Raw genomic sequence first — 24,676 nt, 5'->3', positions numbered from 1 at the left:
ATGTCAGGCTGGAGTTTCTGAGACCACAAGGTTCACTCCAATAACACACTTCCACCAACAATACGACCCACCCCGACTTCAACAAGGCTACACCTCCAAATAGTATCTATGAGCCTAGGGGAGCATTTTCATTCAGACTATCAGATTCCACTCCCTAATGCCGATAGCTGATAGCTATTTCATAATGCAAAATGCATTTAGTACAAGTTCCAATGTCCCCATAGTTTATAACAGTCTCAAATTTGTTTAAAAGTCCATAGTGTAATTTCCTGTGTAATGAAAATGAAAAAGCGGGTCACATACTACCAAAATACAAAGGCATAAGATACACATCACAACTCCAAAATGGAGGAAAAGGAGCATAGCAAGGAAATACTCCAACAAAGCAACACTGAAATCCAGCCAGGCAAACTCTGGACCTCTGTATTTCTGCATCTAATGTCAAAGGCCTCTTCAGATCTCCAATTTCTTCAGCTTTGATGATGGCAAAACACTTCTTTCCTTTGCCTGATTCCACTCTCTGTTTGCAGTTCTCCACAGCTGGTATCCCAAAGCTTTGGCATCTCTAACATTTAGGGGTCTCCAAGGCAATCAGGCTTCAATATCACAGCTTCAAAATCTTGTTCTGCAGAAAGCAAAAAGAGACTGAAACATACTAGGTCTAGCATGAGCTTGAAATCTAAAAGCCTGCCCTTAGTGACTCACTTCCTCCAACAATCACACACCAACTTCAATAAGGCCACACCTCCCAATACTGCCAGTCTGTATGAGCCGATGTTGCCATTTTTATTCTAACTGCCACAATTAATAAAGTCTCCATATACATAGTTTTCAGGACACTGAAATATAAATCTGTACCAAAGTGTTGTACTTTCTGCACATTGTACAGTTGTGGATATCTTTTTTTAATTTTTTTTAAATTATTACAATTTATTCACTTTGTATCCCAGCTGTAGCTCCCTCCCTGTCCCCTCTGAATCCCAGCCTTCCTCCTCTTCCCTTTCCATTCCCCTCCTCCAGTCCACTGGTAGGGGAGGTCTTCCTCCCCTTCCACCTGGCCTTATCCTATCAGGTCTCATCAGGACTGTCTTCCTCTGTGGCCTGGTAAGGATTCACTCTCCCTCAGGGGGAGGTGATAAAAGAGCCAGCCACTGAGTTCATGTCAGAGACAGCACCTGCTCCACTTATTAGGGAATGCAATTGGAGGCTGAGCTGCCATGGGCTACATCTGAGCAACGGGTCTAATTTATTTCCATCAATGGTCCTTGGTTGGAGTATCAGTCTCAGAAAAGACCCTGTGCCCAGAGTTTTTGATTTTGTTGCTCAGTCCCCATTCAGAAAATCAAAGAAGATGGACATCAGAAGAAAGGGTCTAGCTTATCTCCATGCATGGTCCTTGGTTGGAGTATTGGTCTTTGCAAAGACACCTAGGCCCAGATTTTTTGGGTTCTGTTACTCTTCTTGTAATGCTCCTGTGCCCTCTTAGTCTTTCTATCTCCCCCTTGTTTCATAAGATTCCCTGCATGCTGCCCAAAGTTTGGCTTTGAGTCTCAGCATCTGCTTTGATAAACTGCTCGGTAGTCATTCAGAGTCCCTCTGTGGTAGGGTCCTGTTCTGTTCCCTGTTTTCTTCCACTTCCCATGTCTATCCTATTTGTCCTTCTGAATTAGGATTTGGTATCTTCAGTACAGTCTTCCTTGTTTAGCTTCTTTAGGAGTATAGATTATAGTATGTTTATCCTATATTATATGATTATAATATCCACTTATAAATGAGTTTAATTGACATCTATTGCATGAAGCTCCTCGAACATTCTTTTAAAAAAAAATGTTTAGTATTTGATGACCACTGGTCAAGTTGCAGAGAATAAGTGACTGTGGAATAATCAATCACCTTAAACAGAACAGCCATATCATGTCTTCCAGCATCAAGGAAAACGACACAGAAATACCTTAAGAGTACAGAATAGGCAGTTGTACTAAAACAAAACAAGAAAGACAAAAAAGCACCAACTACAACAAAAACTCTGTAAATGACACAGCCACTACACCCATGAACTCACTCCAGCTGTGATTACTTGCACAGGACATTCAGAAGACAGTCTCTTTATCAGTTTTATCATGCTTAAAGGTTAGACTCATTAGTTTTCACACCTCACTAAGGTACTATTGGGAATTACTAAGGACTGGGAGAGAAGGTGGCATTTTTTCAGTAGTGTAGCCAATATAATTTGTCCATTAGTCAGTAAATAAACTCCCATTCATGGTAATACAAGCAAACATACCTGAACTCAGTTAGATAACAACAAATACACCAAAGTACTAAGAAACTGTTTGAGAAGAACGGTGTCAGGAGGAAAGCAGGAGAAATAAGAAATAGCAATGTGGAAAGGTATAACTAGAATTTGTTACATACATTTGATAAACTGTCAGAGAATTAACAAAAAAATCAAAATATTATAAGATGGTTATATATGGAATATATTTCAAAATATTTTATTATTTTTTGCAATCTTAATAATATTTAGCCACAACTTATAATCTAAACAAATATAAAAACTATGCATTATCATGAAATTATTTTCTATTAAGCCCTTTTAATTTTTGAGTTTGTAATATGAATTTTTATTTTAAAAATTACATATACATTACATCAGAAATGCTTACCTATATTATCATTTATTTGTTTTAAATTTTATCAGAAATAAGAGCTATTTAAGTATTATTTCAAGTCATATCGTTTTTTATAAAATGTTCAGGAAAATATTTTGTCATGTTGATATATAGAAGATACTATTTGCAAGGCTACATGAGGAAACCCTGTCTCAAAACACCAAAAGCCAAACCAAAACAGGAAAAAGATATCATTTAAACTGACCACAACACTGCTGGTTTTGAAGTTAACTTCCATGTGTGAAGCTTAAATCAACATGGATTTCTGAAACATCCAGTAAAAAGCAAATTATTGTGTAACAAATACAAGGACTGAAATAAAATGGAAGTCTTTCAAGTGTTAAAGTCATGATTTATGTAAACAATATCTTTGTATTTCTGAATTTAATTTGAATAACACATTGACTATCAATCATCTACCTACCCTCTATCTATCTACCTATTATCTATCTATCCATCATGTATGTATGTATGTATGTTTCCATGCATTTCTCTCTCTCTCTATCTGAATGTCAATGTATGTGTCAGTCTGTCTCTCCATCCATCCATCAATCCATCCATCCAACCACTATCTATCTATCTATCTATCTATCTATCTATCTATCTATCTATCAATCTGAGTATCTTTCAAAAGTTTTTTTATAAAATTATTTGAATTTTAAAACTCCTCTTATCTATAAAATCCTTTGCCAGAACTTAGTAACAGTGCTAGAATCATTTTTATTAACTGTATAAAATTATTAAGTTATCAGTATAACCATGCTTGATAAATGAGTCCTGATTATTTGAATAGAATGATTAAAATTTCTTCAGTTTTTCTTAGGTATTGCAGATGCTAATCAAATAAGAATGTAATAAAATAAAAATAGTATGTTCTCTCAACCCAAGAAACTACATTCATAACTATTTTTCAAAACAGGAGAGGTTGAAATGCAATGCTGTATCTAATTGAAGTAGCATAGTACAAAAATAATGATTTAATAATCTATTTTTGTTCATGAAATTATGTCTGACTATTATAAACTAAAATTGTAATAATATGCATTACCTGAGGACCTATTAAAATGATGCATACATCAATATTTATACAAAAATATTATAGTCTAACTAAAAGTATATAATATATTTAGAGTCAATTACAAGACTCATATGAGAGGCATTTGTTACTGCATTTTAATTTTGAGAAACACTTGTAAACCAATTCAATTGCACTCACAAGCAATTACCAAACGCATAATATGTACTCTGTCCTGTATGAGGTACTAAAGGAATAAAGAAAAAAAAAAGATATCATAATCAAGGCATGAGTAACATTCTCGGAGGAAAAGCAAGAGATGATTTCTGCACAATATTTAATAGGAAAGAGACACATTTATCACATACAGAATAATCTCATGCTGCTATAAATGCAGCCTCAACATATTTTATGTTTTAAATCGAGTGGTTAATTTATTTTATAGTAAACAGTACCTAGTGGTATATTGGCTTATTATAAAACAATAATATATAAATTAAACTTGTATTAATAGTAACATTAAAAGACAAATACAAGAGATGTATTAAAGAAGCATTAGGGAAAGGGCACAGAGGTAGAAGAGGGGGATGGGTGGGATTGGGAGGAGATTAGATAAAGGGTTTCTTGGGGGGGATACAAAGTGAATAAATTGTAACAAGTAAAATTAAATTTTAAAAATAAAATAAAAAATTATTTAATTTGAAAAAAAAACAAGTTTAGCATGATTTCTAAACGTCACATCAACATTTAATGTCTGATTCTTTTAAATGGAATCATCATCTTTATCAACAGTATCACCTTTAAAGGTTCTTATTTTTCTATTAACAAACAGTACCTGGCTATCCATCACTGACTCATGAGTGTCAATAAATTATCAATGTAATAAGTCCCATGAAGTGATATTTCATAATAATCTAATAAAATAACCACATTTTATATTAAAAAGAATCTATTTGGGATAACTGTAAAGAGTAACTACCAAGGGTCATATCATCAAAGGTCCAACAAATGAATTAATAAGTGCTAAAAGCGTTGAAAAGACAATCCTAGAATAATCAAATTAAAAAGTTTATGGGATTGAAAAGAACATGACAGGTCACAGATTCATTGTGATTGTGCATTTGAAACAAACGTACTCAGAATTGATATGAAAGTCAGGAAATACACTATTTTATGAAAATATTTTTACAGAATGGTAGTTAAATCATTGACTCAGATAGTTTACCTCAGTTATAGAATACGTTGAATTTGCTCCCACAAGATCTGAGCATGTAGTTTGTGTAATTTTCAGGGAATAAGAGAATACATTACCTAACATATTTAAGTTAACATAATAGTGGCAGAGTCACAAATTACAAACTATGAAAGTGAGGTACGTATATCAAATAATTAGATGAAAAGGAAATCTGTGAAGTAGGATGGTTTCTCTAAGGGTCTGATTCAGAGGAGATAAACTCTCTAATGGCCTATGTTTTACTGAACAAAAATGCCAAAGGGGATTATTACTTTTGTTATCAATTGGCTAACAATTGGCTAACTTCCATGTGGTACTTCTGTTCATTTTTCATTATGGTTGCTTCTGCCTCCTAATCTCCTTTATCTTTTTACTCCACTTCCTGTACTGTTAAGTTCCAGAATGCCTCTATTCCAGTTTGTTCCAGTCTTCACCACCCATGTCTCTTAATGTTTTTCTACCACCTACAAATCTCATGGATCCCTGTTCACTTTCATGGCCTTTACTCATCTTTATTTCCATCGGGATATGGAGACTTAATTGTTCAAAGCTAGCATCCTCATATAAGAAAAGAACAGATATTTTTGTTATGCTCAGCCTAAGTAACGTTGTTTATATAATATTTTATAGTACCATCCATTTTCTTGAAAATGTTATAATTTTAATTTTTATGGCTGAATAAACTTCCTTCCCCTTCTTGACCCTAGCTTATCAAGTTTCATCAACCCTGGCTGCCTCAACTTCCTCTGTGACCCCAGGGGGAGGTGATCAAAAGAACTTGCCACTGAGTTCATGTCAGAGACAGCCTCTGTACCCCTTACTAGGTCACTCACTTGGAACTGAGCAATCAATGGGCTTCCTTTGAAAAGGGGATCTAAACTAAGTCCTCTCCATTCATGGTCCTTGGTTGGAATATTGGTTTCTGCAGGCCTCACTGGGGCCATGTATTTTCACTCTGTTGTTTTCCTAGTGTTCTCTCTTCTATCCCCTCCAGGTCTTTCCATCTCCCTCTTCTTCCATAAGTATTCCTGCACAAAGTTTGGCTATGAGTCTCAATATCTCCTTTGATACCCTGGTGGGTAGAGTCTTTCAGAGGTCCTCTGTGGAAGACTCCTGTCCTGTTCCTTGTCTTCTCCTATTTCCAATGTCTATCCTGTTTGGCCTTCTGAATAAGGATTAAGCATCTTCCGGAGAGTCCTCCTTGTTGTTAACCTTCTACAGGAACTATAGATTTTAACATATTTATCCTATATTATATGGCTAATATCCACCTATAAGTGAGTATATATCATATTTGTCTTTCTGCTTCTGGGTTCCAAATAGATTCTTAATCCAAATAGATTCTAAGAGACAGACTTACTTTATGTCCTCACTCATTTTTTTGTGATGTCCAGAATTAAGGTCATATCTCATGAGTCAGAGAAACACATGCAATTAGAAGTTCAGGAGTAAACAAGTAACAGAGATCCAATTTTTTTTTATTCAACGTGTTTATTAGTAACTAATAACTTTGACTAATTAATTATAATAGCTTTTGCTTTAAAGAGGTGTGTAGAAGCCTGACAATGCAGCCACTTCTGATGAGAACTGATAGACTAAGATCAGAAAGAAGGAGAGGAGGACCTCCCCTATCAGTGGAGGGGAGGGGCATACATGCAGAAAGGCGGGGAAGGGTGGGACAGGGAGGGGAGAAGGGAGGGGCTTATGGGGGATACAAAATGAATAAAGTGTAATTAATAATAATAAATAAATAAATAAATAAATAAATAGCTTTCCAAGAACTAGATTCCATAGACAAGTTTCATTTCTTCATGGAAGACTTAATGATTTATTAATTTTATTAAAAAGATCAGGCCAAGCTAGGGAGTGATAACAATTTATTTTTAATTCAATATTCCATTGGTTATAATTATTTTTAACACATATGTAATCTAAAAGGAGAGAATTACCACAATGTATATGAGCAATATAATAATTGTTAAATGATTAACTCCTCTATATGTCCCATTGTAGAAGTGACTATTTTTAATTGTAAGAACGAAGAAGAAAGAGACAAGTGACAAAACACAAGGAATTCACAGAGTACATGATGTGTGGCAGAGCACCTTTTATGTATATCATTGCTATACGATGGCCTGAACAAAGTAGTGAGATTATTTTTAGTTTATCTTGGTGGAAAACAAAGTTTTCATAATGTGTAGATCAAAATTTTTGATAGATAAAATGTCCTAGTGTGATGGTGAGCCACTCTGTCAAAGGGTGACTGCTGCCAAATCTGACTGTGTTTGATTCCAAGGAACTGCAATACAGAAAGGGAGAACCATTTCAAACAAGTCATCCTTTGACCTCTCCCCACACATGTACACACACGCACACACACAAACAAATACCCACAAAGAGAGAGGAGAGAGAAATGTAGTAATGTTAGAGAAATGAATATTGTTATTTTGTAATATGTTACAATTTTTAATATATGTGAATGTGTGTGTAAATGTCTGGGGACATTCCAGAATATATTAAAAAAAAAAAAAAACGCAAGAAGTTAAACAGCAACAAGCCACATAATCCAATTAAAAGATGGGTTACAGAGCTAAACAGAAAACTTGCAGTAGAGAAATATAGAATGCTGGAGAAACACTTAAAGAAATGCTCAACATCCTTAGTCATCAGGGAAATGTACATCAAAACAACTCTGAGATTCCATTTCACACACATCAGAATGGTTAAGGTCAAAAACTCAAGTGACAAACACATGCTGGAGAGGATGTGGAGAATGGAAAACCCTCCTCCATTGCTGGTGGGAGTGCAAACTTGTAAAAACACTTTGGAAGTCAATCTGGCGCTTTCTCAGAAAACTGAGAATAGTGCTACTTCAAGACCCAGCTATACCACTTCTGGGCATACATCCAAAAGATGCTCAACTCTACAACAAGGACATTTTCTCAAGTATGTTCAAAGCAGCTTTATTCATAATAGCCAGAATCTGGGAACAATCTAGATGTCCTTAAATCAAGGAATGGCTACAGAAATCATGGTATATCTACACAATGGAATACTGCTCAACTATTAAAAACAAAAAAATAATGAAATTTGCAGGCAAATGGTGGGAACTAGAAATGATCATCCTGAGTGAGGTATCCCAGAAGAAGAAGAAAGACACACATGGCATATATTCACTTATAAGTCGATATTAGACATATAATATAGGATAAACATACTAAAATCTGTACACCTAAAGAAGCTAAACAACAAGGAGGACCCTAGGGAAGATGCTTAACTCTCATTCAGAAGGAAAAACAGGATAAACACCAGAAGAGGTAGAAGAGAAGAAAAAGGATGGGATCCTACCACAGATGTTCTCTAAAAGACACCACCCAGCATGGGATCAAATCAGATGCAGAGACTCACAGTTAAACTTTGGACAAAAGACAGGAAGTCTTATGGAAGAATGGGGAGATGGAGGGGCCTGAAGGGGACAGGAGACCAACCAAACAAAGACAAAAAGCTCAGCCCAGGTGGGACTGCAGAGGCTGATGCATCAACCAAAGACCATGCATAGAGAGGACATAGACTCCCTGCTCAGATGCTGCTCATAGACAGCCAGTCTCCATGTGGGTTCCCTGTAAGGGGAGAAGAGACAGCCTCAGACATGAACTTGGTTGCCTGCTCCTTGATCACTTCTCCCTGGTGGGACCACCTAGTCAAATATAGAGGAAGAGAATCCAGACAGTCCTGATGGGACCTGATAGGCTAGGGTCAGACAGCAGGGAAGGAGAGCTTCCCATGTAAGTGGACTAAGGGAGATGTATAAGGGTGGAAAAAGGATGGTGGTATTGGGAGGAGATAAGGGAGGAGGCAACAATTGAGATACAAAGTGAATAAAGTGTAAGAAAACAAAACACTAATTTAAAAAAGTCAAGTACAACTTTCAGGGGTCAGTTTTTTCTTTCTATTATGTGTATTTGCAGTTGAGGGAAAATGGTCTTCATAGGAGCATGCATTTGCACACTCGGTTCTCAGTTGATGAAGCCGTTTTGGAAGGGTAGGAGGTGTGGTCTTATTGGATGAGTTATGTCACTGGGATCAAGCTCTGATATTTCAGTTGTTTACCACTTCTAATTAGATCTCTCTGCCTCATGCTGGATTGAGATGTGAGCTCTCAGCATCATGCACAATGCACCTCTAAAACAGTTCACCCAAGAGAAACTCTTCTATAAGATGCCTTTCCCAGCAAGAGAAATGTAACTAAGACAGAAGTTGTTAACAGGAAGTAAGCTATTTCTGTGACAGACATGACCATGTTGTATTTTGGAGCAATGTGAAAAACTGGGACCTTGGACTAGAAAAGCAATGTAATGTTAAAGCAGAGCTTTTTGGTTCTTCCTTTCTAGTGGAAGCTTGTAAGACAGTAGTGTTGAGAACAACATGGTCTGCAGAGGCCAAGCTCAAGATATTTCAGAAGGGAACAATACTTACAGCTAGGCTAAGGACCATTTCTGATATATTTTGGCAAAAAAAAAAAGTGCTGTTTTCTACCTTTATCCTAAGAATTTGCCTGAGTATATATAAAAACATATGGGCTTATTTCTTTGGCAGAGATTACAAGAAAGCCCAATATTAATTTCATGGTTATTAACAATCACTAATGCAAATAGGGTAAAATAAAATAGAAATACACAGTTTTTTAGAGATTTTATTTTATTTTTTAAATATTAGTTACAGTTTATTAACTTTGAATCCCAGCTGGAGCCCACTCCCTCAAACTCTCCCAATCTCACCCTACCTCCCTCATCACCTCCCTGCCCCTTTCCAAGTCCACAGACAGGGGAGGTCTCCTCCACTTCCATCAGACCATAGTTTATCAAGTTTCTATAGGACTGGCTGCAATGTCCTCCTCTATGCACTAGCAAGGCTGCTCCTCCCTCCGGGGGGAAGGGGGAAGGGTCAAAGAGCCAGCCATTGAGTTCATGTCAGAAATAGTCCCTGTTCCCACTACTAAGGCCCACTTGGATACTGATCTACCAAAGGCTATATTCTAGCAGGGGTTCTATGTTATATCCATACATGGTCCTTGGTTGGAGAAACAATCTCATAGAAGACCTCTGTGCCCTGATATATTTGGTCCTTGTGGAGCTCCTGTCTTCTCCAGGTCATACTGACTCCCCCTTCTTTTATATGATTCCATGCACTGTGCTGAAGGTTTGGTTATGAGTCCTAGCATCTGTTTCAATACACTGCTAGGTAGAGTCTTTCAGAGGCCCTCTGTAGTAGGTTCCTGTCCTACTACAGGACAAGTAGGTTACTTGTCTTCTCCTACTTCTAATGTCCATCCCATTTATCTTTCTAAGTGATGATTGATCATCTTACCCCAGGTCCTCTTTCTTGTTTATCTTCTTTATATGTACAGATTTTAGTATGTTTATCCTGTCTTATAGGTCCAGTACTCACTTATAAGTGAGTATGTACCCTGTGCTTTAAGCTCCTGGGATACATTACTCGGGATGATATTTTAAAGATTCCACCATTTGCCTGCAAATTTCATGATTTTCTTGTTTTTAATAGCTGAGCAGTATTCCATTATGTAGATATACCATGATTTCTGTATCCATTCCTCCATTGATGGATATCTGGGTTGTTTCCAGGTTCTGGCTATTTTGAATAAAGCTGCTACAAACATGGTTGAGCAAATGTCCTCATTGTATACTTGAGCATCTTTTGGATATATGCCTAGGAGTTTTATAGCTGGATCTTGAGGAAGCAGTATTCCTAATTGTGTGAGAAGATGCCAGATTGATTTCCAATGTGGTTGTACAAGTTAACATTACCACTGCAAATCCAAATTTACCTTTCTCCAAATCCTCTCCAGCATATGTTGTCACTTGAGTTTTGATCTTAGCCATACTGATGGGTGAAGGTGAAATCTCAGGGTTGTTTTGATTTGCATTTGCATCTCCTGATGACTACGGACCTTGAGCATCTCTTTAAGTGTTTCTCTGCTATTCTATACTCCTTTACAGGGGATTCTCTGTTTAGCTCCATACCCCAATTTTTAAATGGATTGTTTGATTTTCTTACTTTTTAACTTCTTTATATATTCTGGATATCAGCCCTCTGTCAGATATAGTGTTGGTGAAGATCCTTTCCCAGTTTGTAGGCTGTCATTTTTTTCTTATGACAGTGCCCTTTGCTTTACAGAAGCTTTTCAGTTTCATGAGGTCCCATTTATTGATTCTTGCTCTTAGAGCTGGTGCTGTTGATGTTCTGTTCAGGAAGTTGTCTCCTGTGCCAATGAGTTCAAGGTTCTTCCCCAATTTTTCTTCTAACCAATTTAGTGTATCTGGTTTTATGTTGAGTTCTTTGATCCACTTGGAGTTCAGTTTTGTGCATGGTGATAAATATGGATCTTTTTTCATTTTTCTGCATGGAGACATCCAGTTGGACCAGCACCATTTGTTGACAATGCTATGTTTTTTTCCATTGAATGATTTTGGCTTTTTTTTTTGTCAAAAATCAAGTATTCTTAGGTGTGTGGGTTTTTGTCTGGGTCTTTTATTTTGTTCCATTTATTTATCCTTCTGTTTTTATGTCAATACCATGCAGGTTTTATTACTATTGCTCTGTAATACAGCTTGAGATCAGGAATGGAGATACCTCCAGATGATCTGTTGTTGTACAGGATTGTTTTGGAAATTCTGGGTTTTTTGTTTCTCCATATGAAGATGAGAATCTTTTTTTCAAGGTCTGTAAAGAATTGAGTTGGTATTTTGATGGGAATTGCATTGAATCTGTAGATTGCTTTTGGCAGTATGGCCATTTTCACAATGTTAATCCTATCAATCCATGAGCACGGGAGATCTTTCCATCTTCTGATATCTTCTTCAATTTCTTTCTTCAGAGACTTGAAGTTTTTCTCAAACAGGTCTTTCACTTGCTTGGTTAGGGTCACACCAAGGTACTTTATGTTATTAGTGGCTATTGTGAAGGGTGTTGTTTCCCTAATTTCTTTCTCAGCCTTTTTGTCTTTGGTATATAGGAGGGCTTCTGATTTTTTTTTTTGAGTTGATTTTGTATCCTGCCACTTTGCTGAAGGTGTTTATCAGCTGAAGGAGTTCTCTGGTTGAATTTTTGGGGTCACTCATGTATACTATCATATCATCTGCAAATAGTGACACTTTGACCTCTTCCTTTCCGATTTGTATCCCCTTGATCTCCTTTAGTTGTCTTATTGCTCTGGCTAGGACTTCAAGTACTATGTTGAAGAGATATGGGGACAATGGACAGCCTTCTCTTGTCCCTGATTTCAGTGGGATTGATTTCAGTTTCTCTCCATTGAGTTTGATGTTAGCTATAGGCTTGCTGTATATTGCCTTTACTATCTTTAGGTATGTGCCTTGTATCCCTGATCTCTCCAAGACTTTAAACATGAATGGGTGTTGGACTTTGTCAAATGCTTTTTCGGCATCTAAGGAGATAGTCATGTGGTTTTTCTCCTTCAGTTTGTTTATATGGTGGATTACATTGATGGGTTTCTGTGTGTTGAACCACCCTTGCATGCCTGGGATGAAGCCTACATGGTCATGGTGGATGATATCAAATACATAGTTTGAAGACAAAAAAAGTTACCAAGAAATATAACACTGAACTCAAGGCTTGTGCTGAAATAAATAAGGAGAATGATGCCATTGGGGAAGAAAAAAAAATCTATGGTAGAATAAAAGGAGCAATGCCTTTGGGGAAAGACCTGGCTAAGTTCAAATATTGTGACAGAAAAAGTATTAAGAAATTTTCTATTCATTGATAGGTGCTGCAAATGTGATTTAAGGAGGTAGGATTCATGCCACATGGACATGGACAGGCAAATTTAACAGTGCTGTATCCCTGTGGCTTTAGATTCAGAAAGAATACAAGAGAAAATGGGCCATGGAATCTTCCTCCATGGTTTCCGAGAGCTGCAAAGTCTGGTCATGTGAATCAGCATATAGAGGTCCTGAAAAGCCATTGTATGAAGTTGTGGAAAGTGAAACCTGGATGTCAGTGGATATGTGAAGATGTTGAAGGTGCCAGAGCCATGAGATACTTGCCAAAGAGAGCTGCATGCACAGCATAGAACCAGCTTAAAAAAAAAAAAAGTATGTTGCTAGCTGCAAAACTAGGGGTCAGGGGCAAATGGGCAGATCTGTCTAAATACTTTGATACTGAACATGGAACTTCAGGATTTGGAATTTTTCCTGACAAGTGTGCTTTAGTCCAGCTTTTCCTCATGATGTCATCATCCCTCCCTCTTTACATGGTAACATATATTCTATGTGACTGTATCCTGGAAATGTATGATTTCCTTTTTGGTTTATAGAGATTTACACATAAAAAGTGGCTTCAGAATAAAATTTGGACTTTTCAATCATGTTGAGACTTTTAGGGAGCTTTTGAAGTTTTATTAAATATGCTTTGCATTATGTCATCACCATGAGCCTACAGGAGCCAAGGAGTAGAATGTGATAATTTGAATGACAATTCCCCCCTCACAGGCTCATCTATTTGAGTCACTGCTTGCACATTGGTGGCCATTTCCAGCTGCCTTGCTTTCCTCCTGCTGCACAGTTTTGCCATGATACCAATGTATTAATTCTCTGCAAATGTATGCTCCAAATAAATTCTTTATTTTGCCTTGGTAGTGCTGTTTTGTCACAGAATTAGAAAAGTAACTAATACAATAGGAAGCCCAAAACAGGAAGAAAAAAATTACAACTGTTCCTAAGTCCAGCTTGGTGAAGCAAAATGTTTTCTTGGCATTATCAACAAAAGTATGAATAAGGAGTTATTGTAGGAACAAGAATGTGTCAAATGCAGCTGCATCACTGAGAAGCATACCCCAGCACGGGTGAGGAGGACTCACTGAACTGTAGTGAGCCCTGGAGATCCTGGCACAATTTACAGTCCAATGAAAAGCTGTCAGAAGTTTCCCAGGGAAGCTTGTCTGTATAGAGTCATCTCCTCTACTTGTTTTCTGTCACAGAGGGTCTTGGTGGGGTTCATCATGGCCCCTGCAGGTTTTAGTTTACTCAGAAATGTGATGCTTGTTTGCTCCTGAGTATCATAAGCAACCCAAATCCCTCCTGGAGCAAATGCTTCAGTTCAGAAGAAACTGCCACACAATGTCATTTTGAATGTAAGCAACACAAAAGTTTATTGAATAGTTTATTTTCATCCTATAACATTTTGAACTCTGTTAAACACAAACAATCTGTTAAACAGGCAATCCCACATCAATTAATCATTTGTTCAATAATTCTGGACCTTAATTTTTAAAATTTGTTTTGGGAAATTAGATTCTCACAGACATTTTATTCCAATAATACTTAAAGTACATGCAAATATTTACAACTTCACAGAAAGTGTTTTATACTGATTTTATCTTGGAGTAAAAATAAATTTGACCGTTAGATTTTACTCAACATTGATAACCTAAGTTAAACCAGAAATTGTGTACCTCAGGTTCTTTAACCACGTTTTGACAGGTCCTCAGCTGCTATGTTAGAGAATGAATAAGGATCTGGAAAACCAAATATATTTTAATGCATTAGAAAAAATTCAAGTTCCAGTGAACATTTTCCAATGTAGATATGATTTGCATTTCCCACCAGTATAAATTTCAAACTTGCACAGTCTTAGCACTTACCTATAATCACACTTTTAAGATATATGGTTTGTACTCAAATCCAATTCTGTAGCCTGAGATTCATATTCTCATTCAATTACAGGTTTTTAATTTTTTTCCTAGTTCCATATGTTGAAATATTATAAGCTTCTTTTACAAAGAAAGGGTGCTTGCTTAATACTTGTGTGATAAACAGTGTTAAACAAAAATAAACTGACGCTGTGGTTATCAATTTAAAAATGGTTATAAGTAGAATGATTTTCTGAAAAAATTTATAAAAAGAAATAATATTCAAATGCCATTCTATAAATTTATTTACAATACTAATTGTTTGACATGTCATGAACATTTGGTTAAACACCAGGTCTACCTGAATTTGCATGATTGTATCTTATAGTTAGAGTTTATACCATTTATTAATAAAATACACATATTTTATTCACTTTGAAGTCTGGATTCTCTCCCTCATATTTACTTTATAGTTTTGCAATTTACAAGGGAAAATCTTCATTACTGGATGTCACCAAGGAAAAGTTTGTTTCTCCAATTGAAAGAGCCACCCGCTGCTAGGAGCCCCAGTATCATTTGACGTCTCCCTCTCTGTACTGACTATGCTGGTCATAGCTTCAAAACTTATCATCTTTGGCCACTCTTAAAAAATAACAATAAAGGGATTAATCTTCTTTCTGTTACTGCCTGGCTTAGTTTTCGGTATCAGGGAGCAACATCAAATAAAGAAACAGAGACCTTGCTTTTCTCCAGGAGTGATAAAACTCTGAGACCTTTAATACTTTTTTTAAAGTTGAGATTTCATCTAAAAATTGAGATAGTTCGTTCAACGAACAACGTTTTTATTAGACATGTTACTTTATTCAGTTTTCTCTCTAAAATGGCTAAAGTAGTGTGAAAATAAAAGTGAGATTTGTATTTGGTCAGTACATGGTGTGTGTTGTCCTACCGTCTTACCTAAAGATCACAATGAGCTCTCTTAAAATACTTTTCTAGGAGGTAACTACAGATGAACCACATTGTTTCACATTGCTATTAATTTCATGCTATATATTAACATTCCCCTGTCTTAATATGACATCATGCTAAATATTTGTAGAGTCTCCTCAAGGAGAGGAAATATCATGGGAAATTCTATTGTACACTACAAATTATTTTAAATTAAATTATGTATTTGGTTATGATTTCATAAAATAATATGTATATATGGAATAAATTGGTTATTCTGTTAAATCATTCTTTTTTTTTAATCTACTGTGTCTTTCCCATCTTAGAACATGTGAATTTTCTGATAAAAGTTAGATCTTCATTTGGAAGATAAGAGTGTTGGATCTGCAAGTGAAGAGTTTAAGTATGGGTATAAGAGTTTAAGAGTTTAAGTATGGGTATAACTCCATTTTGAAATAGAGAGCCATCTTGACTGGGAGCTGAACTCAGGTACCAGGAAATATCACAGAATGTACACTTGGCAGGCAACAAAGTTAGCTCTCCTAGCAACCGCTTCCAGGAAATATCACAGAATAAATACTTCATAGAAAATAGAGACAATCTCCCTGGCAATAATCAAAGAGAATCGGTTGGGAATCGGCTGGGAAAATTCTCCCCAATGTTTCAGATATAGTTTAGAATAAAAGCAATTGTGATAATATGCCTTAGGCAATTGTGATTATGTGCCTCAGAGAAGGTTATCTTGCCCCTCTAACTTTTACCTAATCCTGTAATGTCAAGGCATGTGCTCCCCCCTACCCCAGTTTGCTGTCATGGAAACCCCCTGCTCACAGACTTTCCCGTTAAAAACCCTGCTCACTCAGATCTCCAGGTCCCACTTCTCTACTGCTGTGTCCTTGAGACTTGGGTCCTGAGTTCGATTGCTCTCATAATAAAGCTCTGTTGCTGTTGCATCGAGTGGTCTCTTGTTGGTCTCGGAGGGTCCCGTGATTCTGGCATTACAGAAGCTGAAAACTGCTTGGCTAATGGCCTATCAATTGAAAGTAAGAGCGACTTCTGTAAAGGAATGAATGCAAACCTTTCCATGTTGTGCCTGCTGTAAATGGAAACTCTTCTTAATTAACTCATTCATATATAACTATCATAATAGTGATTCGTACTAAGCATTTTTTTACATTAAATTTTTCTTTTTATTGAAAATAGATTTCACTCTGTGGCCTGGTAAGGCTGCTCCCCCACCTCAGATTTTTTGGTTCTGTTGTTCTCCTTGTGGAGCTCCTGTCCTCTCTAGGTCTTTATATCTCCCCCTTCTTTCATAAGATTTCCTGCACTCTGCCCAAAGTTTGGCTACAGAGGAAGGCAATGCAATCAGTCCTGATGAGACCTGATCAGAGGTCAGAGGGAAGGGGAGGAGGACCTTTCCTATCAGTGGACTTGGAGAAGGGCATAGGAGAAGATGAGGAAGGGAGGGAGGATGGGATTGGGAGAGGATTAGAGAGGGGGCTACAACTGGATACAAAGTGAATAAATTGTAATAAATATTTAAAAAAGAAAATCACACGATAACTTTGAAAAGATGTTCTCTAGATGAGAGCCTTAGATCATAGACGGCCTACAGTCATGCAGCTATAACTATTACTAAACATAAGTTATCCACACTAAACCAAATTTATTGTTCATCAAGTCTGTGAACTTAAAATGCTGTTTAGTTATCCACTAACAAATTATAACCAAAAAATGAAAAAGAAAATAGATTTTTTTCTCACATAATACGTCTTAATTATGGTTTCTGCTCCCTCTACACCACCACATTCCTTCTACGCTCCTCTCCCATCCAGATCTACTACTTTTCTGCTTCTCACTAGAAAAACACACAAACAAGGCACCAGATTCAGATCTACATGCAGAGACCCCTCTTAGTCATTGTCACCGAAACCTGTAAAGATGCTACTAGGTGAGAGAAGAATAAGTTGCCTCATGGTTTGAGGGTACCACCACCTTTGTGGACAGCGTTAAAGGAGAATTCAGCTGGGGTGATGAGAGCTTGCCTTAGCATCAGCAGAATAAGAAATAGGCAGACTAGAATGCCTATGCTCAGTTGACTTCCTCCTTATTTATTTTCTTTAAGATTCAGGGATATCACCCCCTTGTATGGTTCTTCCCATACACAGCAAAGTTGATCTTCTGCCTTCTCAGTTAAACATCCTTGGAAACAGCCTCTGCAACACACTCAAATGTGTGTCTTAGCAATGGGTAAGATTGTTGTTTTTTAATCCAGTCAAACTAACAAAACATATGAATGGATATATTTTAAGTTAAAATTAAATAATTATAATGTTTAAACCTAGTTGTGACTGTTCATTTAAAAACATGGAATAGGCATAAATTAGAGAACAAATTTATGGTAAAAATATAATTCTGAAGAAAGTAATCAATATTTATTGGGTAGAATGGACTGCTAATATCAGTGTGCATTACTGTGCGTGTCCTCATGCACATTGCGCTTGTGTATATTCAGAAAGGCAATTTAAACTTCATAACTTTTCACATTGAGAAACAAGAAACAGTACATTCCACCAAATCTGATGATGGTAAAAAATGATATACAGATCATTCAGAAATATTTGAAAAGACATAGTCAAATACAGTTTGGTTGTCTATATTTGATATCTATACCGGTGCATTTAACTTTTAGGATTTTTTTATTTGTTTATTTAGGGTTGAAGAAATTATTAGTAGCACTGACTTTTTCACTAAGTTCAAACCGTTTGGTCCAACGGATGTTTAGATTTACATGTACAAGGAAAGTGCCAGAGACAAGCCTAATTTCTTTAGCTATATCAATTAATTTAAATTAAGTGCCCACAATATGCTATTTAATTTTGTAGTTTAAAGGCCAGATGTTCAAAGGATCAAAATTTATTATATCATCTGGTGTTTAGTAGACTCAGTGGAATCTTTAAATAATAGCTGGATTGATCTATGTGAAATGAAATAAAAAATTTCACTATAGTAAGCAAAATGGTCAATATTCACTTTTATTAAGAACTTGTCACAATAGGTTCAATTTTATTTACCTCTCAATGAATAAATACATTTACTTTATTTTGTTTTATATTGAAAAGAGTGATAGGTATTTTTAATTTAATTACATGTAATTGACTCACATTTCATTTAATTGCTGGTAATTAGAAAAGTAGTTTACAATATGCTGATGATCAAGTCTGAGTTGATGCTGTTACAAAGAAAAAAGTGTATTTATTTTATGTAATTTTCTTTTTAAGAAACAGTACAGAAACATCATTTCATAAATTGTAAATGAAAGGAAGCATCTTTTTGTAGATTGAATAATTACTCAATTAATCATCTCAAATACATAATTGACATGGGAACAGCATGATGAAGTATGCAGTATAAAACAAAACAAAGTTAACATTTCCTGAAATATCATTTACAATATCTATGATGCAAACATTAAAATATGATGAAATATGTTTATATAATTTATAACTGTCCTAGTATTCCTTTAAGTACTTCATATTATGTCAAAGCAAACAATCAAAAACACCATCCAATCAAGCTTCCCTATATGGGGTATTACATTCCCTTCATACTTCATCACTCTACTTTTTGTAATTACACTACAGTGTAATTACTTTCATAATTTTAGTCATTTGCATAATCTAATTTTAATTTTGTCTACAAAATGAATGTTTAAGAATGACTAATGGAATTTTTTAAACCCTAGATGTTTACAATGTGGTACATTATAGCTCCATAAGATTTCTTTCTTTTTTTATTCTTTTATTACAAATAGTTTTTTGGTCACATAATTTATCATGATTACAATTTCCCCTCCCTCAACTCCTCCCACTTTTTTCCACATCCCCTCCCATCTGCATCCACTCTCTTTCTGTCTCATTAGAAAACAAGTTTCTAATAATAAAATAAGATAAAACAAATGCTAGCATCATCCAAATTGGACAAAACAAAATGAAGGTAAAGGAAACAACAGAACACAAAACAATCAGTAGCTCGCTTACTCATACACTCCAGAGTACCATAAAAATACTAAACTTGAGGCCATAATGTGTACAAAGAAGACCTGGTGGGCCCTGTGCATGTTGCCTCTGTCTCTGAATTCATATGAGCATTCATCATTTTGATTTAGAGGGCTTTCTTTTCTTGATGTCTTCCATCCCCCGCTTCTTATTTTCTCCTCCTGAGCCCTGACAGGAGAGATCTGATGGAAGCATCCCATTAAGAACTGAGAGTTCCAAGGTTTTCTGTATGTAATGTCCAACTGTGGCTCTCTTTATTTGTTCCCAGATAGAACAAGAGGAAGCTTCTCTGATAATAACCAAACAACAGTAATCTGTTCAGTAGAGGAGAATATCATTAAAAGTCATTTTGCCACAACTAAAGTATTTTAAGGGCAATAGTATTTGATTTTCCGCTCGGACCCTGGGCTATCTTGTCTCAGGTTCTTGCTTAACCAAGGAGTATCATCTCTATCTCTTGGAGTGGGCCTTAAGTAATATCAGAAATTGACTAGTTACAACAATGAAGTTTGTGCCACCATTACCCGAGTATATTTTCCAGTCAAATCAAGTATGTTTTGCCATCAGGTTTGTTGCTGGGTTGTTGTTTTAGCATTTCCTTTGGTAGTGGGTAAAATACCTTCTGGAACTAAAGTTGCTAAAGTGTAGGAGTGAAGGCTCTAAACATGCCCAGCCTGACTCCTCCAAGTTCAGTGGGTGGTAATGGCTTGTCTTCAACAATGGAGCCTTGTCATCAATTTGTGGAAAGCAATCTACAGTCTTGACAACAACCTGGGTTATTTGGGAATTGCAATGAGACACCTTTGGCTATTAACTCCGCTAGTTGTAATGACCCATACCTGAAACTTCATTTAGTGAAGTCTCCCTTTCCCCTTACTTGATAATTTCATTCGATGGCCTTAATTTATGTACATAGTTTACAAAGCTTCTATGTTAGTTTTTCATATTACTTCTCAAATATCCCTTAATTTTAGCTGTCTCTCCATGTATTCCTTGGTTCTTCCTCCTCTTCTTTCCATCTTCCAACTTGATCTTTCATCTCTAGTCTCCCACCCCTATCCATCTATAAGAATCTAGTCTATTTCTCCTTTCTAGAGAAATGTAAGTGTCTACTGCCTAGTCCCTTACTGTATACATAATCTCTATGGTTCTCAGGATTGTAATTCGGTTATCATAGACTTAAAGGTATATAATGAATAATATCTAGATGTTTGTAATTTATTTAAATATGTGATACATTCTACCTCAATAAATATGATTTTCTTAATTGTGTATGTTCATATATTTTATTATAACCTTTTAAACTAAGTTTATATTCTAGCATTTGGTAGAGCATAATAAGACCATTGAAGGAGATTTTGAACTAAATACTAAATTGGCAAATAAGTCATTTCATACTATTATAAATTAAATGTAACAGAATGACATTTTAAGGGCTAAATGTATATTAATGAACAAATATGAGGGATAAAATATTTACATAGGTTATTGACTAATATATAATACATGGCATTTTTTTTTCAATGCAGTTTATTCAGGAACCTTGAACAATCATCTGACCCTGGGTAAAGCCAGCCCACAGCTTAAATAGCCTCTGGGTAGCCAACCCCAGCGTGCCATGTGGGCAATGGAGATAGGTCCACATACATGGAAGTAAGCCAGATCCTCAGCTTTAGCCAAATGTGGAATTGTTCGTGACAGAGAGCACTCACCATCGGGAAGGTGGAAGGCAGAAACCAGCTCCATCTTTAAGGCATAGCATTCCGCAGCTCTCTACAGTTCCCCCTTTTTGTTTTAGACACATCAGGCAAGAGTAGAGGTCTGATCTCTGATATTAGAAATAAATTGGGACTTTGTACTGATGTTAATTTAGGTGTTAAACCCATAAGTTGCAAGTATCCTCACAAACATTTTTGTGTTTCTTATAAAAGGTCAAATTTGGTGAGCGAGTTAGCAGAGTATGTCTTAATCTGAATGGGTCTCTTCTTTCTCATTCTCTTCGGTTTCCCTTACACAGGGTTGATTACTATGTAGTCCTGGCCGGCTTTGAACTTATTACATAGAACAGGCTTGATCTGAACTCCTGCCACTGCTTCCTTTGTTACTATATTTAAGAGCCCATGCCTTTCCCTGCTTGTAGAAATCCTTTTTAAAACACTGAGAAAGCCTCTGGCTTTAGCGGATACCCAAGCCACTTGGGTTGCAACGGGAGGGAGAACTGATTTCATTGTGAACACTTTCTCATCTGGCTAGAGTAAATGTGCTGACTCTGAATAATGACCAAGTTCTCTTCAGGGTGTGCTTCTCATTATTTGATGAAATAGACAAGCTTACTTTTATTCAGTGCTGTTTGTAGGAAAGTACTTCATTGAAGGCAGCAAAACAACATCATAAGTTTTACTTGTCTCTGATGTTTCTAACTCAACATTTATACACACATTATTTAGCTCCTACTTGTAAATATATGGAAATAGGCAAGCAAAAATGCCAGGATGAAAACAATGATTTTTCAAGGTTATTTCTCTCACATTGATAGAATAATTAAGGTTGTTATTTTCCTTACTTGAGAAATATTGGCAATATTTAGAAAAAATTCATTTTTGGAAGATAACAAAGTATTTTTCTAATAGTATACATTTCCCTAAAACTAAAAATATCTATTTAGACAGTGGGTTAATATCAAGCGTATATAAAGAAGTAAAGAAGCTGAAAGCAGCAAACCAAGTAATCCAATTAAAAAATGGGGAACAGAATTAAACAGAGAACTCTCTGTAGAGGAATATCGAATGGCAGAGAAATACTTAAAGAAATGCTCAACATCATTAGCCATCAGGGAAATGCAAATCAAAACGACTCTGAGATTTCACCTTACAACCATCAGAATGGCCAAGATGAAAAACTCAAGTGACAAAGACTCATGACCAAACCTTTGGCAGAGTACAGGGAATCATAAGAAAGAAGGGGAGTTAGTCTGATGGGGAAAGGATAGGAGCTCCACAAGGACCAAATATATCTGGGCACAGGGTCTTTTCTGAGACTGACATTCAACCAAGGACCATGTATGGATATAACCTAGAACCTCCACTCAGATGTAGCCTGTGGTAACTCAGTAACCAATTGGTTTCCCAAAGTGAGGGCAACAGGGACTATTTCTAACAGGAACTCAATGACTGGCTCTTTGGTCTCCCCACCCCCGAAGGGAGGAGCAGTCCTTTTAGGCCACAGAAGAGGGCTTTGTAGCCAGTCCTGAAGATACCTGATAAAACAGGATCAGATGAATGGGGAGGAGGTCCCCCTTATCAGTGGACTTGGAAAGGGGCACGGTGGAGATGAGGGAGGGAGGGAGGGACTGGGAGGGAATGAGGGATCGGGACACAGCTGGGATACAGAGTTAATAAAATGTAACTGATAAAAAAAATAAAAAATAAATAAAAATAAAAACAAAAAAAATTTGAAAAAAATAAAAATAAAAACAGTGATGGGAAAAAAACCTCAAGTGACAACACATGCTGGAGAAGTTGTGGAGAAAGGGGAACCCTCCTCCACTGTTGGTGGGGATGTAAACTTGTACAATCACTCTGGAAATCAATCTGGTGCTTTCTCAGACAACTAGGAATAGTGCTTCCTCAAGATCCAGCCATACCACTCTTAGGCATATATCCAAAAGTTTCTCAACTACACAATAAGGATATTTGCTCAACCTTTTTTGTAGCAGCTTTATTTGTAATAGCCAGAAGCTGGAAACAGCCCAGATGCCCCTCACCTGAAGAATGGATGCAGAAAATGTGGTACATATACACAACGGAGTATTACTCTGCAATGAAAAATAAGGAAATCATGAAATTTGCAGGTAAATGGTGGGAACTGGAAAGGATCATCCTGAGTGAGGTATCCCAGGAGCAGAGAGACACACACAGTATATACTCACTCATATAGACATATAACATAGGATAAACCTACTAAAATCTGTACATCTAATGAAACTAATCAAGAGAGAGGATCCTTACTAAAACGTTCAATCCCCATCCTGAAAGGCAAAGAGGATGGACATCAGAAGAAGAAGAAAACAAGAAACAACCTAGGAACCTGCCACAGAGGGCCTCTGAAAGGCTCTGCCCTGCAGACTATCAAAGCAGATGTTGAGACTTACAGCCAACTGTTGGGCAGAGTGCATCGAATCGTATGTAAGAAGTGCGAAATAGTAAGATATAGAGAGGACAGCAAACCCACAAGGAGAGCAACAGAACCAGAAAATTTGAACACAGGGGTCTTCCCAGAAACTCATACTCCAACCAAGTACCAGGCTTGGAGATAACCTAGAACCCCTGCACAGATGTAGCCCATGGCAGTTTATTGTCCGAGTGGGTTACATAGTAAAGGGAAGAGAGACTGCCTCTGAGAAACTGATTAGCCTGCTCTTTGATCACCTCCCCCTGAAGGGGGAGCAGCCTTACCAGGCCACAGAAGATGACAATGCAGCTACTCCTCATGTGATCTGATAGACTAAGATCAGAAGGAAGGAGAGGAGGACCTCCCCTATCAGTGGACTTGGGAGGGGCCTGCGTGAAGTAGGGGGAGGGCGGTTGGGACCTGGAGAGGAGGAGGGAGGGGCTTATGGGAGGATACAAAGTAAATAAAGTGTAATCAATAAAATAAAATAAAATAAAATAAAATAAAATAAAATAAAATCTATTTAGTAATCCTTAGTTACAGAATTTAAAATTTAAAGTATTTAAAATTCTAATTATGGAGACAGTACAATAAACTTCAGGAGTACAGTACAGTTCTGTGCAGTTCAACTGAGTGCAACTTAGTTCCTGCATTTCAGCAGTTTTTACAAGGAGAGATATTCAGTAAGAAGCAGAGAAAAGACAGTTTGAATCAGTCAGGTTAGAGAGAAAAACTGAGTTCAGAAAGAACTAGAAAAGGTGAGCTAATTCAGCAGTCTGAGGGCAAAAACATTTTAGGTCTAAGTTAGCAGAAGTGCTGAAGTGCTCAAAGACTGGGCTTGTAGAAGATTAGGGTGTATGGAGGCTAAAAGCTTTCTGTCCTAGGCCTAGGTATAGTTAGATACAGTCTGTC

This window comes from Meriones unguiculatus, chromosome 20 (genome assembly GCF_030254825.1).
Source record: "Meriones unguiculatus strain TT.TT164.6M chromosome 20, Bangor_MerUng_6.1, whole genome shotgun sequence".
Lineage (NCBI taxonomy): Eukaryota > Metazoa > Chordata > Mammalia > Rodentia > Muridae > Meriones > Meriones unguiculatus.
Note: the sequence above shows the minus strand (reverse complement) of the source record.